The sequence below is a fragment of the Petromyzon marinus genome, chromosome 55 (genome assembly GCF_048934315.1).
Source record: "Petromyzon marinus isolate PM22_M1 ecotype Great Lakes invasive population chromosome 55, UKy_Petmar_22M1.pri1.0, whole genome shotgun sequence".
NCBI lineage: Eukaryota > Metazoa > Chordata > Hyperoartia > Petromyzontiformes > Petromyzontidae > Petromyzon > Petromyzon marinus.
Window position 1 is genome coordinate 9,955,275 of NC_133721.1, and position 26,855 is coordinate 9,982,129.

The 26,855-nt window shown below is 50.4% G+C and overlaps 1 protein-coding gene across 1 annotated transcript in view; it reads left to right on the plus strand.

Annotated features, from left to right (window-relative positions):
- LOC142905602 (uncharacterized) overlaps positions 1-26,855 on the plus strand; it is a 155,734-nt gene that overhangs the window by 22,987 nt on the left and 105,892 nt on the right. The gene's annotated exons all lie outside the window — the stretch shown is intronic.

Genomic DNA, 26,855 nt, shown 5'->3' on the forward strand with positions numbered 1-26,855 from the left:
TACACACACACACACTTACACACACACTTACACACACACACTTACACACACACACACTTACACACACACACACACTTACACACACACACACACTTACACACACACACTTACACACACACACTTACACACACACACACTTACACACACACACTTACACACACACACACTTACACACACACACACTTACACACACACACTTACACACACACTTACACACACACTTACACACTTACACACTTACACACAATTACACACTTACACACTTACACTTACACACACACACACACTTACACACACACACACACTTACACACACACACACACACTTACACACACACACTTACACACACACACACACTTACACACACACACTTACACACACACTTACACACACACACACTTACACACACACACACACTTACACACACACACACTTACACACACACACACTTACACACACACACTTACACACACACACACTTACACACACTTACACACACACACACACACTTACACACACACACACTTACACACACACACACTTACACACACACATTTACACACACACACTTACACACACACACGTACACACACACACACGTACAGACGCTCCAGCGGGCAGGCCGTATAATGGTGTAGCGCTGTAAAGGCCGGATAATTAAGGTAATTTATAGACACAACCATAGCCGATAGAGATAGATTTATGTCAGCATCTGTCTGCTGGTGATTAGCCGAACATTACCCCAGATTACATTGGTACAGACCAAACTAGACAATTGCAGATTCTTTTGTTTGCAACTTTTCGCCTCCCCTTCTACCTGAAATTTCACAAAGAGCCAAAAAAACCCCGAAATCCCGCGTTTTAAATGTTTTTTTTTCTGTCGGTGTTTTAAGAACGTTATAGTCTTTATTTAATGATTTTTAACCAAGTATATCAACTATTTGATTAACAACATTGGTCGCGTACGTTACATAGTACGGATTTATTAGTGCGCGCTGTTGTGAATGAGGGTAATTGCCCGAAACGTCACATGTTATTTATTTGTTCCGCTTAAAGGCCACACACACTCACTCAATCGCGCGGAGTGTTGAGTGTTCCCGATATGCACCACTGTTAACAGCGGTGCATATCAACATCGTATAATTTGTTTTCATAGGAAAATGTTGGGTTTGGAACATGCTGTTGACCAGAGAATCGGGAGCAGAGGGATAAAAGTGGACTTTAGATGTATAGGGAAAATATTATTATTTCACCCACTCATTCGCTGACTCATTCACTCACCCACTCAATCGTTTATACCCACTCACTCACGCGCGCATTCATTCACTCAACCATCATATCACTCGCACACTCATCAACTCATTCTCTCACCCACTCATTCACTCACTCACCCACTCAATCACTCATCCACTCATTCATTAATTCATTCAACCATCATATCACTCGGAAACTCACCCACTCAACAACTCATTCTCTCACCTACTCATTCACTCACTCACTCAATCACTCACTCACTCACTTATCCACTCAATCACTCACCCACTCATTCATTCATTCAACCATCAAATCACTCACACACTCACACACCCAATAATTCACTCACCCACACACCCACTCACCCACATACTCAATAATTTACTCAGCCACTCACTCACCCCCACTATTTCAATACAGGAATTAGCACATTCGCTGACCCACTCACTCTCTCAAACATACACTCACTCACCCGCCCACCTATCTACTTACCCACAAGTCTACCCACCCACCAGCCTATCCATCCAATTCTACTCACCAACACAGCTGAGAACATGGGTTTGAGTCCTGGGTCTGGAGGTCTGGGTCTCTCTGTTGATCTGTATCATCTCAGCGAGGTTCATAATAATTAAAGTTCACGTCAGAGACAATGAAAGACACGCGCAGTCTTATTCTCCATATGACTGATGTTGATGCAGATGTAACAGATGTAAGTTCACACCGAGGTGGTTGAGTCAGATGATTGTGTTAGGAGTGGCAGAGTGGTGATTCGCTGTGATGATGCCCCTCCACCCATATATATCTCTGCGTGAGTCTATGGGTCTCTGTGTGAGTCTATGGAGCTCTGTGAATCTATGGGTCTCTGTGTCAGTATTTGGGTCTCTGTGTGAGTCTATGGGTCTCTGTGTGAGTCTATGGGTCTCTGTGTGAGTCTATGGGTCTCTGTGTGAGTCTATGGGTCTCTGTGTCAGTATGTGGGTCTCTGTGTGAGTGTTTGGGTCTCTGTGTGAATCTATGTGTCTCTGTGTGAGTCTGTGTGTCTCTGTGTGAGTCTATGGTCCCCAGCGTGAGTCTATAGATCCATCTTTTATTTTACACGTATTCTTTTCACCAATTTTTCTTGTCAACTACAGTATCTTCAAAGTTGTGGTATTTATTGTTCGTCTGTTCGCCACCAAGTGGCGGTCACATCAACACGACGACGCCTGTGCCATGCTGGGGGCACTTTGATGGACCCAGCATGGCACAGGAGGAGGAGGAGGAGGTGGAGGAGGAGGTGACACGGGCTGACCGCGTGCTCACAGACACGGACACTCTGATGATGCTAACCGGGATGGCTTTCTCCGGTGGGATTTCTGTCGCGAAAGTAGATTTGTTTTCTTTGTTAAATTAAAACTTTTTTCGGGTGGCTAACGGTTTTCCATCATTGAGTCCTTTGTTGTTGTTGTTTTGTTTCGCAGGGATAGGTCGCGTGAGTTATAAATGTGTCGTTAAACCCGCCAACACACCGACACAGCGAATTGGTGAGGTTAATGTTGTGGGCTTACTCACCAACGCAGCGGGTGTGCTGAACTGGTAACTCATTGGCACGTGTTGTGCTACGTGACAACCCTTTACCGATTTGGCTGTGTCGGGATGGTGGCCGGTTTCACGACACATTTTTGTTTACTTTACGAGATCTAACACAACAACAACAACAACAAACAAACAAACAGCCCCCTCCCCCCACCCCCTCTATCATGGATAACATTGGTCGCGAAATCCCTGCTATGAGTCGTGCGACCACGACGTCTTGAACTCGGCTCACGTTGGTTTCTGAAAATATATTTCACCATCGCACACACACCTCGAGCAAAGATCCAAGCTCGCATCGCAGGCTGAACGATTCCCGTGGGAGAATGGTGGTGGGGTAAGATGTTAACTACCTCGCCTGGTATGCAGGAAGTCGTGGGTTCGATCCAGGGCCGGATTAAGGCGTGGGGGCTTTAGGGGCTGCAGGCCATGGGCCTCCACCAGCTGGAGAGCCTCCAGAGATGAAGTGAAAAGTGATTTCGTTTGTGAATGCTGAATTGTTATTTGTTGTTAGCCTTGTAAAAAAAATACATTTTATTTTTTCTTAAACTTTTGAAAATATTACTGGGGGGAGGGGGGGGGGGGTCCTCACAGTACATGTTAGCCTAGGGGCCTACAAAATCTTTATCCGGCCCTGGTTCCATCCCGGCCCCGAAGTCTGCTATATATTTGGAGTTTTTGCGTGTCTCTCTTGCCGTGGTCGCGTGCAATTGTTTGACCGGGCCCTCCGGTCTTTTTCCCCCTCCACATTAAGAATCAACATCGCGGCTTCAGAGTATTCGGCTCGCTATAAATGTCCACGCGATGGTGAGCCCACTTGGATGGAGCTGTCATTTGTGATGGGCAGCGGGTGTAGTTTTCTGTTGATGACGTCCGATTTCAGAGCTTCTCGGCTCACAGGGCACTTTAAAATCAACTGAAACTGAACTAAGGTCGCTTCTGAAGAAGAGCCGTACAGATCAGCGGGCCTTAGCTGGTAAAATAAATGAAAAAATAGTCGTCGATGATTCAGCCACACCGAGTGAGTTGAAACATTTCCGTTCATGTAGGTCATCGACCAAATAATGTAAAAAAAAACAATTGTAGTTGTTTTGATTTAAAGCTTTCGTGACTGCAGGGATTCATATTCTTGGTTCTTTCGGTAAATTCACGTAGAAGGGAAACAATAAAATCATAAAAATATAAAACAATAAAATTGTCACGACGTTTCGACTGCAGCACAAGCAATCATCATCAGGTGTGAAAACCACAGCAAGAAAATTTGAAAACCGCCACTTTTTTCAAAAAAATATTGTTGTGGTTTTCACACCTGATGATGATTGCTTGTGTTGCAGTCGAAACGTCGTGAGAATTGTATTGTTTTATATTTTTATTATTTTATTGTTTCCCTTCTACGTGAATTTACCGATAGAACCAAGAATATATCATTGTAGTTGTATTTATAGATATTTAAAAGTGCTTTGGTTACCTTTCCCATACTTTTTTTGTCGTCGTCGTAACGTTCTGAACCCGTGACCCTAACTGGACATCTGTGAAACAACGAGCTTCATAGCTCATCGGATTCCTCCAGTTTGAATACAGCATTCTGATGCTGAGCTATGGCCATGATAAGCACAATTGAAGTGATAATGCTGAGCCACGCCGTGTGGGTTAAGGGGAGCGATCGGAGGGTTGTTTGACCATACTTCACCCTTTAATTCACCTTGGCTACCATGAGGGTCATCCTCCTCCACCCTTCACCTGTTCCGCACGCGTTGACAGGACGCGGTGAAGTATGGCCAAACAACACGCCCCCTCCCCCCCCCCCCACACACCTCTACTCCCCCACCCCTCCCCACATCACCCAACCCAAGCACGTGTATCTCCTCCACAGCCAGGCAGTGGAATGAATGCACGAACGAACGACGGGATGAACGAATGGAGACGAACTTTCATGAACGAGTGGCCGGGATGGATGGCGGGGGGAGTGGGGGAGGATGGATGGGGGGGGGGGGGGGTGAGTGGATGGGTGGGGGGTACCTTGCCCTCCACCCACAGCCCACCCTGGTTTTATTATAATTTTATTGTAATTAAAATATTTTGCAATTAATTCATTAGTTCATCATTATTATTATTGCATTATTATTGTATCATTATTTTATTATAATTATTACCGAGTTATTTTATTATTATTATATTCAAATAAAATATTGGGCGTGGGGGGTGGGGTGGGCATCTGACCGATGCCGCCCCCCTCCCTCCCTCCCAACGCGTGAGATGACATCGTGGTTACCACGCCACTAAGGGTGGGGGGGGGGGAGGCGTGGGGGATGGATGGCTGTCGCCCCCCTCTGCTAATTCACACACTTTGTGTCTCCGCCGCGGGGATTATCGCTCCTTAATCACGACGAGCGCTGGCGCGCGTGCACTGTGTGTGTGTGGCGCGCGCGTGGTGGTGGTGGTGGTGGGTGGTGGTGGGTGGTGGTGGGTGGTGGTGGGTGGTGGTGGGTGGTGGTGGGTGTTGGTGGTGGTGGGTGGTGGTGGGTGTTGGTGGTGGTGGTGGTGGTGGGTGTTGGTGGGTGGTGGTGGGTGGTGGTGGGTGGTGGTAGTGGTAGGTGAGTGGTGGGTACAGGTGGTGGTGGGTGGTAGTGGTAGGTGGTGGTGGGTGGTGGGTGGAGGTGGTTGGTGGTGGTGGGTGGTAGTGGTGGTGGTGGGTGGTAGTGGTGGGTGGTGGTGGTAGTGGTGGGTGGTAGTGGTGGGTGGTGGTGGTAGTGGTGGGTGGTAGTGGTGGGTGGTGGTGGCAATAGTGGGTGGTAGTGGTGGGTGGTAGTGGTAGTGGTGGGTGGTAGTGGTGGGTGGTGGTGGTAGTGGTGGGTGGTGGTGGTAATGGTGGGTGGTAGTGGTGGGTGGTAGTGGTGGGTGGTGGTGGTAATAGTGGGTGGTAGTGGTGGGTGGTGGCAGTGGTGGGTGGTAGTGGTGGTGGTTATCTGACTTGTCCCGACGCTGTTAGCGCCGATCAGACTCACGATCAGTCACACGATCAGTCACACGATCAGTCACATGATCAGTCACACGATCAGTCACACGATCAGTCACACGATCAGTCACACGATCAGTCACACGATCAGACTCACGATCAGTCACACGATCAGTCACACGATCAGTCACACAATCAGTCACATGATCAGTCACACGATCCCCTCTCAAGGGACTCACTTCCACCGCGCCTACCACCAACCCACCCACCCACCAACACCACCACCCACCCACCCACTCACCAACACCACCCACCCACCAACACCACCACCTACCCACCCACCCACCAACACCACCAATCCACCCACCAACACCACCAATCCACCCACCGAACCCCCCTCCAGTTTATATATTTTTTTGCCGCAAAACGAAACTCTCGCTAACGATTAGCGTCGGCGCTTAGGGGTATAAATAACGGAGGGAGATAAACAGGCGACGAGGGGGTGGCGATGCGGGAGGGAGGGAGGAGGGAGGGCAGAGACGTCAAGCGTGTCTGCTTATCTGCCGCTCGCGTTATTCGCCGGACCCATCGCGACGCTGATGATGACCTCGTGGTGGATATGTTGACTCGCGTGGCGGCCACAGGGACATCTACCCCCCCCCCTCCTCCTCCTCCACAACACCCCTCCACCCCCCCATCATCATCATCACCATCATCATCGTGGTGCTGTCAAAGCTCGCCGCCCTCTGACAATGAGTGACGAAACTGCTCGCAGAGTGACGGCGAATCTGGGGAGACCGCCCCAGGCCCCGCGCTTGAGGGGGGGGGGGCGGGGCACAGCACCCCAACCACCCCCCCCCCCCCCCCATTGACACCCCTGGTCCTGTTACAAAAGTCATCTCCATTGGCGTTCTGTGCTCGCTGTCCACACGCCTGCGATGTCCACCTGTCTGTGTGTCTGTGTGTGTCTGTGTGTGTCTGTGTGTGTGTCTGTGTGTGTGGCTGTATGTGTCTGTGTGTCTGTGTGTGTGTCTGTGTGTGTGTGTCTGTGTGTGTGTCTGTGTGTGTGTCTGTGTGTGTGTCTGTGTGTGTGTCTGTATGTGTGTCTGTGTGTGTGTCTGTGTGTGTTTGTGTCTGTGTGTGTCTGTGTGTGTGTCTGTGTGTGTCTGCATGTGTGTATGTGTGTCTGTGTGTCTGCGTGTGTCTGCGTGTCTGTATGTGTGTCTGTGTGTGTATGTGTGTATCTGCGTGTCTGTATGTGTGTCTGTGTCTATCTCTGTGATAGTGGGGAGCGGTAGTGCAGTGGTTAGCTCGCTGCACTACGAAAACGGCGAGTTCGATTCCCGCTCACGGCAAACAGCAGTGACGATTATCTGAACCGGTCCTGGGCCTCCCCTAGGTCGACTCAGCCTCGAATGAGTACCTAGTGCGGTGTATAACAACATCGTCACGAGGGAGACAAAGGCGGCCGGGCGTAGTACTGGTCACCCTAAAAGCACTTGCCCCAACAGTCTGTGAAAGGCTTCACAGAGTATCGTTGCCTGTGTGTGCGTGCGTGGCTATGAGTGTATCAGCGTGTGTCTCATACATGATTGTTTCTGTGTGTCTATGCGGCTGTCTGCCCGTGTTTTTCTTCTCGTCTGCGTGCTCTTTGTCTTTCCTTGTCTGTCTCTTTCTCTCTTTCTCTCTCTCTATGACTTTTATTCCGTCCGTTAATCCGGCTGTTTTGATCTCTTAGTCCATCCATCCGTTTGGCTCTATTCTCAAACCCTCATCCTCCTAACACCCCCCCCTCTTCCTCCCCCACATCTCTCGCTCTCTCCGTGTCTCTCCACTATGCCTGTCTCTCCCCTCTCCCTGTCTCTCTCTCATTTCCTCTCCCTGTCTCTCTCTCCCATCTTCCCGTCTCCCCTCTCCGTGTCTCTCTCCCCTCTCCGTGTCTCTCTCCCCTCTCTGTGTCTCTCCCCTCTCCCTGTCTCTCCCCTCTCCGTGTCTCTCTCCCCTTTCCGTGTCTCTCTCCCCTCTCCGTGTCTCTCCTCTCTCCGTGTCTCTCCTCTCTCCGTGTCTCTCTCCCCTCTCCATGTCTCTCCCCTCTCCGTGTCTCTCTCCCCTCTCCGTGTCTCTCCCCTCTCCGTGTCTCTCTCCTCTCTCCGTGTCTCTCTTCCCTCTCCGTGTCTCTCGCCCCTCTCCGTGTCTCTCCCCTCTCCCTGTCTCTCCCCTCTCCCTGTCTCTCCCCTCTCCGTGTCTCTCGCCCCTCTCCCTGTCTCTCCTCTCCCTGTCTCTCCCCTCTCCGTGTCTCTCTCCCCTCTCCGTGTCTCTCCTATCTCCGTGTCTCTCTCCCCTCTCCCTGTCTCTCCCCGCTCTATGTCTCTCTCCCCTCTCCGTGTCTCTCTCCCCTCTCCGTGTCTCTCCCCTCTCCGTGTCTCTCTCCCCTCTCCGTGTCTCTCTCCCCTCTCCGTGTCTCTCCCCTCTCCGTGTCTCTCCTCTCTCCGTGTCTCTCTCCCCTCTCCGTGTCTCTCTCCGCTCTCCGTGTCTCTCTCCTCTCCCTGTCTCGCTCGTCACCGTGACGTGCGCGATGACCACCACCACCACGTGACTTTTCTTTCGTGTTGTGCGCGGTGCTTTGAGCGCCAAAGCGCGTGGATTTGTAGCGTTTATTTTCATTTGTGTTTGCTGGTGACTTTGTGTATTTCATATCGAAATCGCCTCCAGTGCTGTTGCTGCTGGCGGCAATAAAAGTTGTTTAAAAGTCAAAGTCTCTGACTTTTTTCGCGCACAGCGTTGAAATACGTGTTTTCTTCTGGAAGACTTTGCTGTTTTTTTCCAGGATTTAAATCTGTTGCGTGTAGTCACTTTAAGATGTTTCTTGTTCATGTTTTGTTTTGTTTGCGGTTGCACCCGAGTCAAGAGCCGCATGGCTCACAGGGTTATACCTAATAAATGAAACAAAAAAAACCGAAACTCTCCCCCCTCTCCCTGTATCTTCCTTCTCTCTGTCTCTGTGTCCCTGGCTCTCTCCCTCCTCTCCCTGTCTCTCTCCCTCCTCTCCCTGTCTCTCCCTTCCCGTCTCTCTCTCTCCCCTCTCACTATCTCTCTCCGCTACGTGTCTCCCCTATCCTTCTCCCTGTCTCTGCCTCCCTGTGTCTCTGTCTCCTCTATCCCTGTCTCTCTCCCTCCTCTCCCCTGTCTCTCTCCCTCCTCTCCCTGTCTCTCTCTTCCCCTGTCTCTCTCTCTCTCCCCTCTCACTATCTCTCTCTCCCCGCTACGTGTCTCCCCTATCCGTATCTCTCACCCACTCCCTATAACTCTCTCACCCCCCCCCCATCTCTCTCGATCCTCTCCCGTCCCCTGTCTCTCCCTCTGCGTGTCCCTCTTTCCCCCTTGCTCTCTCTCTCTCTCTCCCTGTCTCTCTCTCTCTCCCTGCTGGATGGATCTGCCGGGCGAGCGACGTTGGCTCGGAACGCCTGTGAATGCGAGCAGCCAGCCCCGGTGCGCCGTTAAGATAAAGCTTATCTGAGACCCATTCACGCCCAAACTGCCACATGTCAAACCCTTCACAGATGGATTTTCCAGACACCCCCCCCTCTTCCTCATCCGCTCACTCTCTCGTTCGCTCTCCACGCTACCCCCTCCCTCCCTCTCGCCCGCTCTGCCAGCTCTCTCCCTCCGCTCACTCTCTCGTTCGCTCTCCACACTACCCCTGCCGCTCTCGCTCTGTGTCTCTCGTCCGCCCATCCCATCATTGCCACGTCGCGGCACGCCGAGCGAGTTAACCGAGTCACGGATCCCCATGCCTCCTTCTCGCATTGGTGCCTGGGCGTTCCCCCTGTGATTGTGCCAGTGGGTGTAACGGTGTGGTGTGTGGGTGTGTGGGTGTGTGGGTGTGTGGGTGTGAGTGTCTGGTGTGGTGTGTGGGTGTGGGTGTCTGGTGTGGTGAGTGTGTGTGAGTGTCTGGTGTTGTGAGTGTGTGGGTGTGAGTGTCTGGTGTGGTGTGTGTGTGGGTGTAACGGTGTGGTGCGTGTGTGGTGTGAGTGTCTGGTGTGGTGTGTGCGTGTGGGTGTCTGGTGTGGTGTGTGGGTGTGAGTGTCTGGTGTGGTGAGTGTGTGGGTGTGAGTGTCTGGTGTGGTGTGTGTGTGGGTGTAACGGTGTGGTGCGTGTGTGGTGTGAGTGTCTGGTGTGGTGTGTGGGTGTGAGTGTCTGGTGTGGTGAGTGTGTGGGTGTAACGGTGTGGTGTGGTGTGTGGGTGTGTGTGAGTGTTGGTGAGTGTGTGGGTGTGAGTGTCTGGTGTGTGGGTGTGTGTGAGTGTCTGGTGTGGTGTGTGGGTGTGAGTGTCTGGTGTGGTGTGTGGGTGTGAGTGTCTGGTGTGGTGTGTGGGTGGGTGTGAGTGTCTGGTGTGGTGTGTGGGTGTGAGTGAGTGTTGGTGAGTGTGTGGGTGTGAGTGTCTGGTGAGGTGTGTGGGTGTATGAGTGTTGGTGAGTGTGTGGGTGTGAGTGAGTGTTGGTGTGTGGGTGTGGGTGTGAGTGTCTGGTGTGGTGAGTGTGTGGGTGTGAGTGTCTGGTGTGGTGTGTGGGTGTGTGAGTGTCTGGTGTGGTGTGTGGGTGTGAGTGTCTGGTGTGGTGAGTGTGTGGGTGTGAGTGTCTGGTGAGGTGTGTGGGTGTGAGTGAGTGTTGGTCAGTGTGTGGGTGTGAGTGTCTGGTGTGGTGTGTGGGTGTGTGAGTGTCTGGTGTGTGGGTGTGAGTGCCTGGTGTGGTATGTGGGTGGGTGTGAGTGTCTGATGTGGTGTGTGGGTGTGCGTGAGTGTTGGTGAGTGTGTGGGTGTGAGTGTCTGGTGTGGTGTGTGTGTGTGAGTGTCTGGTGTGGTGTGTGGGTGTGTGTGAGTGTTGGTGAGTGTGTGGGTGTGAGTGTCTGGTGTGGTGTGTGGGTGTGTGTGAGTGTTGGTGAGTGTGTGCGGACGTGGTGCTGACCACCCACCCCCTCGTGTGCCGTGCCGGCCTTCGTAGGTGCTGCCCGCTAACAGCACTTGCCCCGCAATTCTGTTAAGGCTACACGGGGAATCTTTGTCTTTGTTGCGTGATGGGGAGCGGTAGTGTAGCGGTTAGCGCTACGCTGTGCTACGAAACCGGCGACCCGAGTTCGATTCCCGTTCACGGCCACCAACACCCTTGACGATTATCTGAACCGGTACTGGGTCTCCTCTAGATCGACTCAGCCTCAAATGAGTACCTGGTGCGGTGTGTAAACATCGCCACTGGGGAGACAAAGGCGGCCGGGCGTGGTACCGGCCATCCATCCCCTCGTGTACCGTGCCGGCCTTCGTATGTGCTACTCGCCAACAGCACTTGCCCCTACAGCCTGTTGAGGCTGTACGGGGGATCTTTGTCTTTGTCTTTGTCTCGTGTTGTCGCGTTTTAACATCCCGTGTAGCTGGTTACTTTCATGGAAATGAGTTCGTAGTTTTGATTGTTTAAGGAATGTCTTTGTCTGTTAACAGTTAAGCATTATCTACCGATATGGAAACAACTGTTTACCTACCAAGTAACAAACAAACATCAACACGTACATTTAACATGTCATTTGCATCCGGTCACCCCATGGTACACTGAGTCTCCAACTCGGAGTGAACCACTCCGTAGCGGCATCTCCGTGTGTGGAGGCGCCAGCGACTCATCAGGAAGAGGGGCATCATTCTCTCTGAAACGTCGCCTGCTATATTATAATTTCCTTTTAATGCCACAAAAACAAAGAATCCCCCCGCCCCCCCCGTGTAGCCTTAACAGACTTTTGGGGCAAGTGCAGTTAGCGAGCACCGCCTATGAAGGCCGGCGCGGCTACACGATGGGGTGCGTGACCAGCACCACGCCCGGCCGCCTTTGTCTCCCTTGTAGTGATGTTCACCACACACCGCGCCAGGTTCTCATTCGAGGCCGAGTCGAACCTCGGGGCGGCCCAGGACCGGTACAGAAAATCGTCGGCGGTGTTGGTGGCCGTGAGCGGGAATTGAACTAGGGTCGCTGTGTTCGTGGTGCAGTGAAGTGTTAACCGCTGCCACACTGCCGCTCGTATCGATGAACTTATTGACGTTTTAGATTTTTGCTCCGAGCATATTATCGTAATAATCATCATCATCATCAGCAGCAGCAGCAGCACCGAACCTACTTGCTGTACTGCCCCTGGTATCTATTGCGTGTGCGGGTACATCAGGATGAGACTCACACACACGGGGAGAGAGGGAGAAGGGGCGAGTTAATGAATTCGCTGGAATTTGCTCTTTCCTTTGCGGTTAACGCATTAGCATAAATATACACAGCGCCTGACATTTAAGGAGTCTAAGCCGCTATTGTTATGCGATGTTATTTTACATCCGATTAATTTATTTGGGCGTTTAATTTTGTAATTTACTCGGCGTGTGTGTTTGTGTGTGTGTGTGTTGGGGAGCGGTAGTGTAGCGGTCAGCGCGCTGCGCTACGAACCCGGCGACCCGAGTTCGATTCCAGCTCAGGGCCAACGCCAGTGACGATTATCTTGACCCACAAGTGCGGTGGTTAATGCAGACATGATTCCTTGTTAAAGGTTTCAGTTTGGTGTTTTTAACATCTGAACACCTGTTTTGTTGCAATAAAAAAGGGGAAAACCTATTATCATCATCATCATCATCGTCGTCATCGTCACCATCATCATCGTCTTCATCATCATCGTCATCACCATCGTCATCATCATCATCATTGTTTTCATCGTAATCGTCATCATCATCGTCATCATCATCGTCATCATCATCATTGTCATCATCGTCATCATCATCATTGTCGCATCGTAATCGTCATCATCGTCGTCATCATCATCATCATCATCGTCGTCGTCGTCACCATCATCGTCGTCGTCGTGACCATCGTCATCATCGTCATCATCATCGTCATCATCATCATCATCATCGTCTTCATCGTAATGGTCATCATCGTCGTCATCATCATCATCGTCTTCATCATAATCGTCGTCATCGTCGTCATCATCATCATCGTCAGCAGCGTTATCAGCATCGGTATTGTCCGAGCCAAACTCGTCCGCCGCCGCGGCGCTGCTGACCGGAGGAGTTTGCGCGCTTGGCGATGGCTCCTCGGCGAGACCGGCAGCGAGCTACCACCAGAGTTTACCTGTGGCGAGCGCTCTGCGTGACAATGGGGTTGCGAAATGACAACGCAGTAGTTGACATGTTGTTTACTCTCGTTGTTCATGCCCATTGTTCTGCTTCTCCCCCTGTGTGTGTGTGTGCGCGTGTGTCTGTGTGTGTGTCTGTGTCTGTATGTCTGTATGTGTGTCTATATGTGTGTGTCTGGGTGTGTGTATCTGTGTGTCTGTGTGTGTGTGTCTGTGTGTGTCTGTGTGTTCTTAATTCATCTCAGTCAGTCGACCCGTGGCACCTGGGTCTGCCCCGTGACCTCCTGCCAGCGGGCGTTCGACACTTCACGTGGCCTCAGGGTGCACATAGCCTGGCACAAGCGTCGTGGTGACTTCACCGCCACTTAGTGGCGAATGGCGGTTGTTGTTGTGTCTGTGTGTGTTACCTGTGGGGAGCGGTTGTGTAGAAGTTAGCACGCTGCGCTATGAATCTGGCGACCCGGGCTCGATTCCCGCTCACGTCCAACACCAGTGACGATTATCTGAACCGGTCCTGGGCCTCCCCTAGGTCGACTCAGCCTGAAATGAGTACCTGGTGTGATGTGTAAACATCGCCACTGGGGAGACAAAGGCGGTCGGGCGTGGTGCTGGCCACCCACCTCCTCGTGTACCGTTCCGGCCTTCATAGGTGCTCGCTAACAGCACTTGCCCCTACAGCCTGTTAAGGCTATACAGGGGATCTTTGTGTGTGTGTGTTACCTGTGGGGAGCGGTGGTGTAGCAGTTAGCGCGCTGCGCTACGAACCTGGCCACACGGGTTCGATTCCCGCTCACGGCCAACATCAGTCACGATTTTCTGAACCGGTCCTGGGGGTTTCCTCTAGGTCGACTCAGCCTCAAATGAGTACCTGGTGCGGTGTGTAAACATCGCCACTGGGGAGACAAAGGCGGCCGGGCGTGGTGCTGGCCACCCACCCCCTCGTGTACCGTTGCGGCCTTCACAGGTGCTCAGCTAACATCACTTGCCCCTACAGCTTGTTAAGGCTACAACGGGGAGATCTGTGTCACCCAAGCCCTGCGTTCACCCACGTGAGTCTCGGTCGAGTCCGAGACACGTGGTGGGGGTCGCCTGTGCGATTTGCGGCGATGATCGTCGTGAGGGCCCCCCCACGTATCCTGATGGTTTTGGGCCGCCCTCTGTGCACGTGAACACGGATCGCTGAAAGGGTTTTGTGTTTGTTTGTTTGGAGTAAACAGATTACTCGACGGTTAATGATACTGCTGCGTTGGCAGTGGTGCGCATAGAAAAGCAACAGCAACAACAAAGGCAACGTCAACATGACAAACAACACAACACAAAAGCAAACGACACAACAACAACACAAACAACACAGCAATACAGACGACAACACAGATAACAACACAAACAACACACACAACAACACAAACAACACAAACAATAACATACACAGACAGCAGCACAAACAACACAACAACACAGACAACAACACAAACAAGACAACAACACAGACAACAACACAAACAACACACACAACAACACACACAACAACACAACCAACACACACAACAACAACACAAACAACACAACCATATTCTTAGCTCTTTCGGTAAAGTCACGTTGAAGGGAAACAATAAAATAATGTTTTTTTATTATAATGATATTTTTTTTATTTTATTGTTTCCCTTCAACGTGACTTTACCGAAAGAGCTAAGAATATGAATTACTGCAGTCACGAAAGCTTTAAATCAAAATTTAACACAACCGTACCTAAACAACCGCACAAACAACACCACAATCGCAAACACCACAAGCAACACAAAATAACAATAACACTTTAGATATCAACAACACCGTGGCCTGGAAAGAACACGCATGTAATAGTCGACGTTCCGGGCAATGACCCTTTTTGCACATGGGTTATAAAGAAGGGGCATTACCCGAAACGTCGCCTAACCATATTTATATTTCTTTGTATTTCTCCCTTTAAAACAACTTCACTAATGAAAAAAAAAATGGGGGTGTCATTCATCATGTCAAACTTGGCTCATCAGGTGTCCGGACAGATAAGCATTTAGAAAAAAAAACACACAAGAAGACGAGCGATCTATCTATCTTTACAAAAAGAAAAAAATATATGCACGTATATATTTATTTATATAATTTACGTACGTAACGTGTGCGTGGCTTGAGCGGGCGTGAAAGTGCCGAATGCTGTGCTGTGATAAGACACGTGGTATGAGTCGAGGCAGATAAATTACTTGTGTGTGTGTATGTGTGTGTGTGTATGTGTGTGTGTCCGTGTGTGTGTGTATGTGTGTGTGTCCGTGTGTCGGTGTGTGTATGTATGTATGTGTGTCCGTGTGTGTGTGCATTTGTGTACGTGTGTGTGTCCGTGTGTGTATGTGTGTGTGTATATGTGTGTGTGTCCGTGTGTGTGTATGTGTGTGTGTCCGTGTGTGTATGTATGGATGTGTGTCCGTGTGTGTGTCCGTGTGTGTATGTGTGTGTGTCCGTGTGTGTGTATGTGTGTGTCCGTGTGTGTGTATGTGTGTGTGTGTCCGTGTGTGTATGTATGTGTGTCCGTGTGTGTACGTGTGTGTGTCCGTGTGTGTGTCCGTGTGTGTATGTGTGTACGTGTGTGTCCGTGTGTGTGTCCGTGTGTGTGTGTATGTGTGTGTATCCACGTGTGTGTATGTATGTGTGTGTCCGTGTGTGTATGTATGTGTGTATGTCCGCGTGTGTGTGTTGTTCGTGTGTCCGTGTGTGTGTATGTGTGTGTGTCCGTGCGTGTGTGTTCGTATGTGTATGTGTGAGTATATATGTGTGGGGAGCGGTGGTGTGGCGGTTAGCGCGCTGCGCTATGAATCCGGCTATCTGGGTTCGATTCCCGCTCACGGCCAACACCGGTGACGATTATTTGAACCGTTCCTGGGCCTCCCCTAGGTTGACTCAGCCTCAAATGAATACCTGGTGCGATGTGTAAACATCATCACAGGGGAGATAAAGGCGGTCGGGCGTGGTGCTGGCCACCCACCCCCTCGTGCACCGTTCCGGCCTTCATAGGTGCTCGCTAACAGCACTTGCCTCTACAGTCTGTTAAGGCTGCACGGGGGATCTTTGTCTTTGCGAGCGCGGCGCTGTCCAAGTACACTTCTTTCGCACCGTACGAATCGTAGCTCTGAAGAAATGAGTTTGTCAATCCGGATGAAATTAAAAAAATTGCATAGCTCCCGGCGGCTATCCGAATGTCGGAAGGAGACAGCGTTCCAGACGGCCTGCTCAGCCCAAAACGCCGCTGCTGATGCTAGGGATGAGCGGAGGAGGAGTTCGCATGTGGCTCGCGCTTAACGAACGCGACCTTTACAATGGAATTCGTTCAGCGACACGGAAACGGAAGCCTGAGACTTTCAGCATTGATTGCACACCCTCCCCCCCACATGCAAGAGTGGAACAAAATCCCGTCTTCGGCGTGGGAGTGAGACGTTACAACACCACGCAGCCCTTGTTCCACCGTCGGTTTCACGCGCGTGCGAAACGTGACCAGCCGAATGGATCCTTCGCAGACGCCTGCCAATTTGTCGATTTTCCTTCTGACTGTGTGTGTCTCTTTTCTCTCTCTCTCGCTGTGTCAATGTTGCCACTCGTGTGCGAAAGATTCCCTGAAGCAATGATTTACAGCTCCCCCCCCCCACACCGTTTAAAGAGGAGCGGTTTTGGCGTTCTCACGTCAGTAGGACGATGAATGAATGGGTCTGGGGAGCGGTGGCGCAGTGGTTAGCACTCAGCCACCCGAGTTGGATTCCCGCTCACGGCCACCAACCAAACACCGTGGGACGACTGCTAAATGTTTTGTAATCTTTTTAGTTTTATTTTTAGTATACACGCATGTTTATTTTGATTCATATGTTGGTTTTTTTTCTGACTTTTTGCGAACGAAAAGACACAAAGATTCGCCCGTTTTCTCATTGAAAATAGGTACATTTCAAAATATCACTGTCCTGGTCACAAAAGCAACGTTTGTGGGGGAATAATATCAATTTTCTATACTTTTTAGGCATAGGCATTCACGAAATAACACTTACTACCCAGGAACACAAAAATTGTGTTACATCGTGTTATCTGAACCGGTTTTGGGCCCACCCCTAGGTCGACTCAGCCTCAAAATGAGCACCCGGTGCGGTGTGCAGGCATCGCCGCGAGGGAGACAAAGGCGGCCGTGGCGTGGTGCTGGCCCACCCACCCCCCTCGTGTGCTCGTTAACAGCGCTCTGGCTGCTACACATTTGCACGTGATAAGCCAATTTGTCGAGCTGTCACTTGCTACGCAGCTCAGTGGGGCCTTACCTGCTAAAATAAAAATAAAAACGTGTAATAGTTTAGCTACCTAACCTGGTATTCAGGAGGTGGTGGGTTCCCTTCCCCCTGCTGTACATTTGGAGCCTGCGTGTCTCTCTCCGTCTCTCTCCCCCGTGGTCGCGTGGATTCTTCTCCGGGGTCTCCGGGTTTTGCCCCCCCCCCCCCCCCCCCACTCCACATTGGTAGCATCAACATCACGCCTTTAGAGTGATTTGGCTGATGATGATGGTGATGATAAGCCCACGTCGCTGAGCTGATAGCAATTGTGATCGCCAGAGTCGCTTCGGAAAAACATGAACCGCACAGCTCAGCAGGGGCCTTACACCCTGTAAAATAAACCGAATAACGTAAATAGCACTCACCTAGAGTGGTGAAATATGGTCAAAGAACCCCCCCCCCCCGCTCCCTGCCCCTCCCCCCCCAAACCCAACGAGATTACCCACGTTGTTTGGGACGTTTTCATCCAGCGGTGGATCGACCGAGCGCTTACGAATCATTGATGGATCCAATGTTGTATCACAATCAGCACGTGACTCGGCCCGAACCAACGGTAGTGCGTGGGTACGGCGAGGTGGAGGGGTGCGGATGAAGTGTGAGTACTCCGAATATGATCGTTTGCGATGGCCAGCATGTACAGGGACTCGTCTACTTACGGAAAAAAGTAATCGACTTACGAACTTTCAGAGATACGAACAAGCCTGTCCGTATGCCCAGTTGCAGCTCTTCACGATGGTATTGCTTGTTAAAAGTTTAGGGTTTTTTTTAAAGAGAAGAGAGCAACTGTGCGGACATCTATTGCAGAACATAAATAACCAGTGGCATATACAACTATTGCAGAACGTGAAGAACCAGTGGCATATACATCTGCAGAACGTGAAGAACCAAGTGGCATCTATGTCTGCTGAATATAAATAACCAGTGGCATCTACATCTATTGTAGAACGTGAAGAACCAGTGGCATCTACGTCTGCAGAACGTGAAGAACCAGTGGCATCTACGTCTGCAGAACGTGAAGAACCAGTGGCATCTACATCTGCAGAACGTGAAGAACCAGTGGCATCTACATCTGCAGAACGCGAAGAACCAGTGGCATCTACGTCTGCAGAACGTAAAGAACCAGTGGAATCTACATTTATTGCAGAACGTGAAGAACCAGTGGCATCTACATCTATAGAACGTGAAGAACCAGTGGCATCTACATCTGCAGAACATGAAGAAACAGTGGCATCTACATCTGCAGAACGTGAATAACCAGTGGCATCTACGTCTGCAGAACGTGAAGAACCAGTGGCATCTACGTCTGCAGAACGTGAAGAAACAGTGACATCTACATTTATTGCAGAACATGAAGAACCAGTGGCATCTACATCTGCAGAACGCGAAGAAGCAGTGGCATCAACATCTGCAGAACGTGAAGATCCAGTGGCATTTACATCTATAGAACGTGAAGAACCAGTGGCATCTACATCTGTAGAACGTGAAGAATCAGTGGCATCTACGTCTGTAGAACGTGAAGAACCAGTGGCATCTACATCTGCAGAACATGAAGAACCAGTGGCATCTAAATCTGCAGAACGTGAAGAACGAGTGGCATCTACCTCTGAAGAATGTGAAGAACCAGTGGCAACTACATCTGCAGAATGTGAAGAACCAGTGGCATGTACATCTGTAGAACGTGAAGAACCAGTGGCATCTACATCTGCAGAACGTGAAGAACCAGTGGCATCTACATCTGCAGAACGTGAAGAACCAGTGGCATCTACATCTGCATAACGTGAAGCACCAGTGGAATCTACATCTGCAGAAGATGAACAACCAGTGGCATCTACATCTATAGAACGTGAAGAACCAGTGGCATCTACATGTACAGAACGTGAAGAACCAGTGGCATCTACGTCCGTAGAACGTGAAGAACCAGTGGCATCTATATCTGCAGAACATGAAGAACCAGTGGCATCTACATCTGCAGAACATGAAGAACCAGTGGCATCTACATCTGCAGAACGTGAAGAACGAGTGGCATCTACCTCTGAAGAATGTGAAGAACCAGTGGCAACTACATCTGCAGAATGTGAAGAACCAGTGGCATGTACATCTGTAGAACGTGAAGAACCAGTGGCATCTACATCTGCAGAACGTGAAGAACCAGTGGCATCTACATCTGCAGAACGTGAAGAACCAGTGGAATCTACATCTGCATAACGTGAAGCACCAGTGGAATCTACATCTGCAGAAGATGAACAACCAGTGGCATCTACATCTATAGAACGTGAAGAAGCAGTGGCATCTACATGTACAGAACGTGAAGAACCAGTGGCATCTACGTCTGTAGAACGTGAAGAACCAGTGGCATCTAGATCTGCAGAACATGAAGAACCAGTGGCATCTACATCTGCAGAACGTGAAGAACCAGTGGCATCTACGTCTGAAGAACGTGAGGAACCAGTGGCATCTACATCTATAGAACGTGAAGAACCAGTGGCATCTACATCTGTAGAACGTGAAGAATCAGTGGCATCTACGTCTGTAGAACGTAAAGAACCAGTGGCATCTACATCTGCAGAACATGAAGAACCAGTGGCATCTACATCTGTAGAACGTGAAGAATCAGTGGCATCTACATCTATAGAACGTGAAGAACCAGTGGCATCTACATCTGCAGAACATGAAGAAACAGTGGCATCTACATCTGCAGAACGTGAATAACCAGTGGCATCTACGTCTGCAGAACGTGAAGAACCAGTGGCATCTACGTCTGCAGAACGTGAAGAAACAGTGGCATCTACATTTATTGCAGAACATGAAGAACCAGTGGCATCTACATCTGCAGAACGCGAAGAAGCAGTGGCATCAACATCTGCAGAACGTGAAGATCCAGTGGCATTTACATCTATAGAACGTGAAGAACCAGTGGCATCTACATCTGTAGAACGTGAAGAATCAGTGGCATCTACGTCTGTAGAACGTGAAGAACCAGTGGCATCTACATCTGCAGAACATGAAGAACCAGTGGCATCTACATCTGCAGAACGTGAAGAACGAGTGGCATCTACCTCTGAAGAATGTGAAGAACCAGTGGCAACTACATCTGCAGAATGTGAAGAACCAGTGGCATGTACATCTGTAGAACGTGAAGAACCAGTGGCATCTACATCTGCAGAACGTGAAGAACCAGTGGCATCTACATCTGCAGAACGTGAAGAACCAGTGGCATCTACGTCTGCATAACGTGAAGCACCAGTGGAATCTACATCTGCAGAAGATGAACAACCAGTGGCATCTACATCTATAGAACGTGAAGAACCAGTGGCATCTACATGTACAGAACGTGAAGAACCAGTGGCATCTACGTCAGTAGAACGTGAAGAACCAGTGGCATCTACATCTGCAGAACATGAAGAACCAGTGGCATCTACATCTGCAGAACGTGAAGAACCAGTGGCATCTACGTCTGAAGAACGTGAGGAACCAGTGGCATCTACATCTGCAGAACGTGAAGAACCAGTGGAATCTACATCTGCAGAACATGAACAACCAGTGGCATCTACATCTATAGAACGTGAAGAACCAGTATAATCTACATGTACAGAACGTGAAGAACCAGTAGCATCTAAGTCTGCAGAACGTGAAGAACCAGTGGCATCTACATCTGTAGAACGTGAAGAACCAGTGGCATCTACATCTGCAGAACGTGAAGAACCAGTGGCATCTATATCTGTAGAACGTGAAAAATCAGTGGCATCTACATCTGCAGAACGTGAAGAACCAGTGGCATCTACATCTGCAGAACGTGAAGAAACAGTGGCATGTACATCTGCATAACGTGAAGAACCAGTGGAATCTACATCTGCAGAAGATGAACAACCAGTGGCATCTACATCTATAGAACGTGAAGAACCAGTGGCATCTACATGTACAGAACGTGAAGAACCAGTGGCATCTACGTATGCAGAACGTGAAGAATCAGTGGCATCTACGTCTGTAGAACGTGAAGAACCAGTGGCATCTACATCTGCAGAACATGAAGAACCAGTGGCATCTACATCTCCAGAACGTGAAGAACCAGTGGCATCTACGTCTGAAGAACGTGAGGAACAAGTGGCATCTACATCTGCAGAACGTGAAGAACCAGTGGAAACTACATCTGCAGAACATGAGCAACCAGTGGCATCTACATATATAGAACGTGAAGAACCAGTGGAATCTACATGTACAGAACGTGAAGAACCAGTAGCTTCTAAGTCTGCAGAACGTGAAGAACCAGTGGCATCTACATCTGCAGAACGTGAAGAATCAGTGGCATCTACATCTGCAGAACGTGAAGAACCAGTGGCATCTACATCTGTAGAACGTGAAGAACCAGTGGCATCTATGTCTCCTGAACGTAAGTAACCAGTGGCATCTACATCTGCAGAACGTGAAGAACCAGTGGCACCAACATCTGCAGAACATGAAGAACCAGTGGCATCTGCATATACAGAACGTGAAGAACCAGTGGCATCTAAGTCTGCAGAACGTGAAGAACCATTGGCATCTTCATCTGCAGAACATGAAGAACCAGTGACATCTACATCTACAAGAGATGATACAACGTGTAAAGCCATTCCCCGTCTTTAGTGTACACTTCGTAAAACATGTTTGGAATCGACTTACAAACAGTCCTCTGAAACCTAACCCGTTCCTAAGTAGAGGAGTTTAATAGTTGTTGCTGCTGCTATTAAGCAACCAACCCACCGTTCTTAATAGTTGCTGCTGCTACTATTGCTATAAACCCACCGTTTTTTTGTATAGTTGATGTTGCTACTATTGCTATCAATCCACCGTTTTTGTTGTATAGTTGCTGCTGCTACTGTTACTATAAACCCACCGGAGAATCTTACCCAGATAAGGAAGAATCCGTCCTGCTGTGCTCCGGACGTTCAAAGTAAACTCCACATTCAAGGAAGCAGAAACACCACCACCACCACCATCATCATCGCATCTCAACTAAACTCATTTATCTTCTTGGTTCGTTGGGTAAAGTCACGTAGAATGGAAACAAAGTAATACAACTAAAACATAATAAAATTTAATAAAATTCTCACGACGTTTCGGCCACAACACAAGTGAAGGAACTGAAGAAGGCTACTTGTGTTGTGGCCGAAACGTCGTGAGAATTTTATTTCATTACGTTTTATTTTTATTTTTATTACTTTGTTTCCATTCTACGTGGTGGTGACTTTACCGAAAGAACCAAGAAGCTGAATCCCTGCAGTCACGAAAGCTTCAAATCGAAAAAAATCAAACTGATTTAGTTTCACCAGGCAAAGCCCACTAAGCGATTAGGTCTTTATTCATGAGTGCACGGTGCGAAAGAAGTTCTATGTGCATACATGCGTCGTGGAGGCTTTTCCTTTTGGTTGGATCGCGTAAATATTAATGTTGTTAAATCCGCCACGACCCAGCGGCCAATTAGTAAGTGTGTGTGTCACGTAAACAAAACGTGCCAATTCGTTGCTGGCACATCACACCGATGTGGCTGGAGAGTTAACACCCACACCATTTACAATTGTAGTACGAACATTCAACATGGTTCACCATACCCGTCGCGGATGGACATTCCTCCGGTCCAGTGTCGTTTCAAATAGTTGACAACGATACGAGAAAGAGAGAGAGAGAGAGGGGGGGAGAGAGAGGGTGAGAAAAAAAGCGAGTGCATCCTCAATTAGCCCGAGCGTGAGAAATGTCTTCCAACACATCTGCGCTCCAGATCACCCGTGGGACGGACAGGGCACCACAACGCCCCTCCTGTGCTCACAGCCTCCTGCTGGCAAACCACGCGTGCCTCTTCAACGCTTATCCTGCTGCCGCTGACGCTGCTGTGTTGTTGACGTTCAACAGGTAAAACACAAAGATCCAGCCCACCGTGTTTAAGCCCTTCAGTAGGCTTGTTGCTGGGGGGGGGGGGGGGGGGTGGTGCAAGTGCTGTCACGGGCGAGTGGCACGCGACCCTACGCGACCCCACGCGACCCACCACAATAAAGGTCCCCCGTATAGCCTTAACGGACCGTTGGGGCAAGTGCTGTTAGGAGCGAGTGGTGCCTATGAAGGTCAGTACGGTGGCACACGATGCAACAGTCTGTTGAAGGCTACACGGGGAACCTTTGACTCGGTCCGCTGTGCCAACGTATTCGTGGGGAGCGGTGGCGCTGCGGTTAGAGCACTGCGCTACGAACCCGGCGAACCGAGTTTTGATTCCCGCTCAGGGCCAACGCCGGTGGTGATTATCTCAACCGGTCCTGGGGCCTCACCTAGGTCTACTCAGCCTCAAATGAGGCGACCGGTCGTGGTGCTGACCGGTACACTCCACTCGTGTGCCGCGCAGAACTTCATCGGTGCTCGCTAACTGCACTTGCCCCAACAGTCTGTTGAAGCTACACCGGGGCGCGGAGATCTTTGTCTTTGGAGGAGGGAGGGAGGAGGGAGGGAGGAGGGAACTTCCCTGTGCCCGGTCGTCAAAACATCCACAGAGACATCTCCTTGTTCTGAGCCCGGCTGCCGTAAAGATTCCTCCACCCCCCCCCCAAAGGCAAAGACAAAGCTCCCCCGTGTAGCCTGTGACATACACACGCACATACCATCAGGTTACGCAGTGACACACACACGCATAATTTGTAACAGACTGTTGGGGCAAGTGCTGTTGGCGAGTAGCAACGTGAAATGAAGGCCGGAACGCGGCACACGAGGGGGTGGGTGGTCAGCACCACGTCCGGCCGCCTTTGTCTCCCCAGTAGCGATGTTCGCACACGGCACCAGGTACTGATTTTAAGGCTGAATCGACCTAGGGGAGGCCCAGGACCGGTTCAGATAATCGTCACCGGTGTTGGTGGCCGTGAGCGGAACTGGAACTCGGGACGCCGGGTTCGTAGTGCAGCGCGCTAACCACTACACTAACTGCTCTCCAAAAGTGACACAAACACACACAGTGACACACAACAACCGCCATTCGCCACTAAGTGGCGGTGACGTCACCACGACGCTTGTGCCAGGCCATGTGCACCCTGAGGCCACGTGAAGTGTCGAACGCCCGCTAGCAGGAGGTCACGGGGCAGACCCAGGTGCCACGGGTCGACTGACTGAGATGACTGAGATGACTGGCTGATGCACCACCTGTGCCCCCTACTGTGTCAACCTGCTGTGCTTTAGCCACCCGGCGCTCCGCTCGTTGTTCTGAGCGTCGCTCCTCCGCCCTCCGTTGTTGTTGGAGGGCGACTACCTCCAACTGCCCAGTAGCGTCCTTCACGAGCCTCCTCCACAGAGGCCGATCTTGACACCGCTGGTACCAGTCATTGGCAAGTCCACTCAGCTCCACGTCCTCCTGTACCACATCACTCCATCTCTTCTCTAGCCCGTGCCGCGCCCGCTTAGCCCCCTCAATCCGGCTGAACAAAAGCTGTTTCGGCATGTGGTGGCTGGGCATGCGGGATGCATGACCCAGCCATCGCAGCCTTCCCCGCCAGAGGAGCTCACCGATGGGACCTTGCCCAGATCTTTCAAGGATTTGTGAGCTCCTCACACAATCCAGTCTGGTTAAACCCAGGATGGATCGTAGGCAGGCCAGCCTAAATGTTTCTAACGGGCGAAGATGTTCCATTAGGGGGTCCACGTTTTGCAAGCGTAGAGAAGGGAGGGAATGACCGTGACCGAGAAGACCTGAAGCTTAGTGCGGAGCGACAGACCAGGTAGCTTCCACACAGCGTTACGCAACCGATGAAAAGATATTGCCGCTCGACTGATTCGGAGTGAGACCTCTGCTGTTAAACTGGAGCCAGTCATAAGCACACTGCCCAGGTATGGGAAACTCTCCACTCTCTCCACAACTGCCGCATTACCGATTGGGAGTTGTGGGGATGGAGTGTCCGATGGTACAAAATACCCAGGCAGGTACTTAGTTTTGGTGGGGCTGATGGTAAGGCCCCACCTCTTAGTGGCACGCTCCAGTCTCAGCAGCAGCGTCTCCAACTCCTCCTCTGAATGAGCAGCTATTACCAAATAATCGGCATACATAACGTGGTTGAGCAATAGGGAGCCATCCCTTGACCGCACCCGGGCATCGATCAGCCTCCCATTATATCTGTACCAAATGGAGATTCCCCCGGTACAGCTATTTAAGGCTTCACGAACTACGTGGTCAAAATAGATGTTAAATAATGTGGGAGCCAGAGGACATCTCTGTCACACCCCAAGGTGTACAGGGAATGGCTCTGACTCCCGGCCACGTAGTTTTACCCGGGCCCGCTCACCATCATGAAGGTCCTTGATGATCGTGAGCAGAGGGTCATGGACTCCAAAAGCACGAAGAACAACCCAGAGCCCAGGCCTACTGATGGTATCATAGGCCTTGACCAGGTCAATAAAGCAGAGATGTAGGTCTTGCTGGAATTCCCTACACCTCTGCTGTAGCAGACGGACAGAAAATATGACATCTGTGCAGGACCGCCCTTTCCTGAAACCGCACTGGGGCTCCGCAAGCCTCTCCTCAGCGTGACTGGCGAGGCGATGTTGAATAATCCTTGCCAGAACCTTTCCCGGCACACTGAAGAGCGAGATGCCCCTGTAGTTGTTACAGTCTGTGCGGTCCCCCTTCTTAAAGAGGGGGATCACCAGGGCATCCTCCCACACACAGTGTGACACACACACAGTGTGACACACACACACATAGTGTGACACACACACACACAGTGTGACACACACACACACAGTGTGACACACACACACAGTGTGACACACACACACACAGTGACACACACACGCACAGTGACACACGCGCACGCACGTGACTCCTAATTAATTTCCGCGTCTCCTCTACGGAGATGAACGCGGGTCCCAGGAGCCAGATTTTAATTTGGCTTCAACAGCAGCCCCCTCCTGCACTGGCTAATACACAAAGACAAAGCTCCCCCGTGTAGCCTCAACAGACTGTTGGGGCAAGTGCTGTTAGCGAGCACATGCGCACAAAGACAAAGATCCCCCGTGTAGCCTTAATAGACTTTTGGGGCAAGTGCTGTTCGCGAGCACATATGCACAAAGACAAAGATCCCCCGTGTAGCCTTAACAGGCTGTTGGGGCAAGTGCTTTTAGCGATGAGTACCTATGAATACTGGCATGGCAATTATCATCTGGATGTCCTGGGCCCTTGCCATGTAAATGTGGAATTTCCACTCCAACATGCAATGACCGCAAACTGGAGATTGGTGTCAACTCCTCGCTCGTGTGGAACACTTTGGGTGTTAAAATGATTACACCGTTACGCAGAAGCATACTCGTGAATTATTATTTCAGGCTCGGGCGTGCGATTAGCATCTTGAATTGTTTTAAACATCTGCACATTTAGGCATTCATTACCATTCATTACCCGACTCCAAAACACGACGAGGAATCTAGAGGGGCAGAGCGAGGAGAGAGAGAGAGAGCAGAGAGAGAGAGAGAAAGAAGAGAGAGAGAGAGCTGCCTCGCTGATTGTTTATGTAAATTGAAAAGATGTCAACAGCAGAACGTTAAACGTGTTTGTCTCCTCTTGTGGTGTTCCTGCGTGAGTGTGTGAT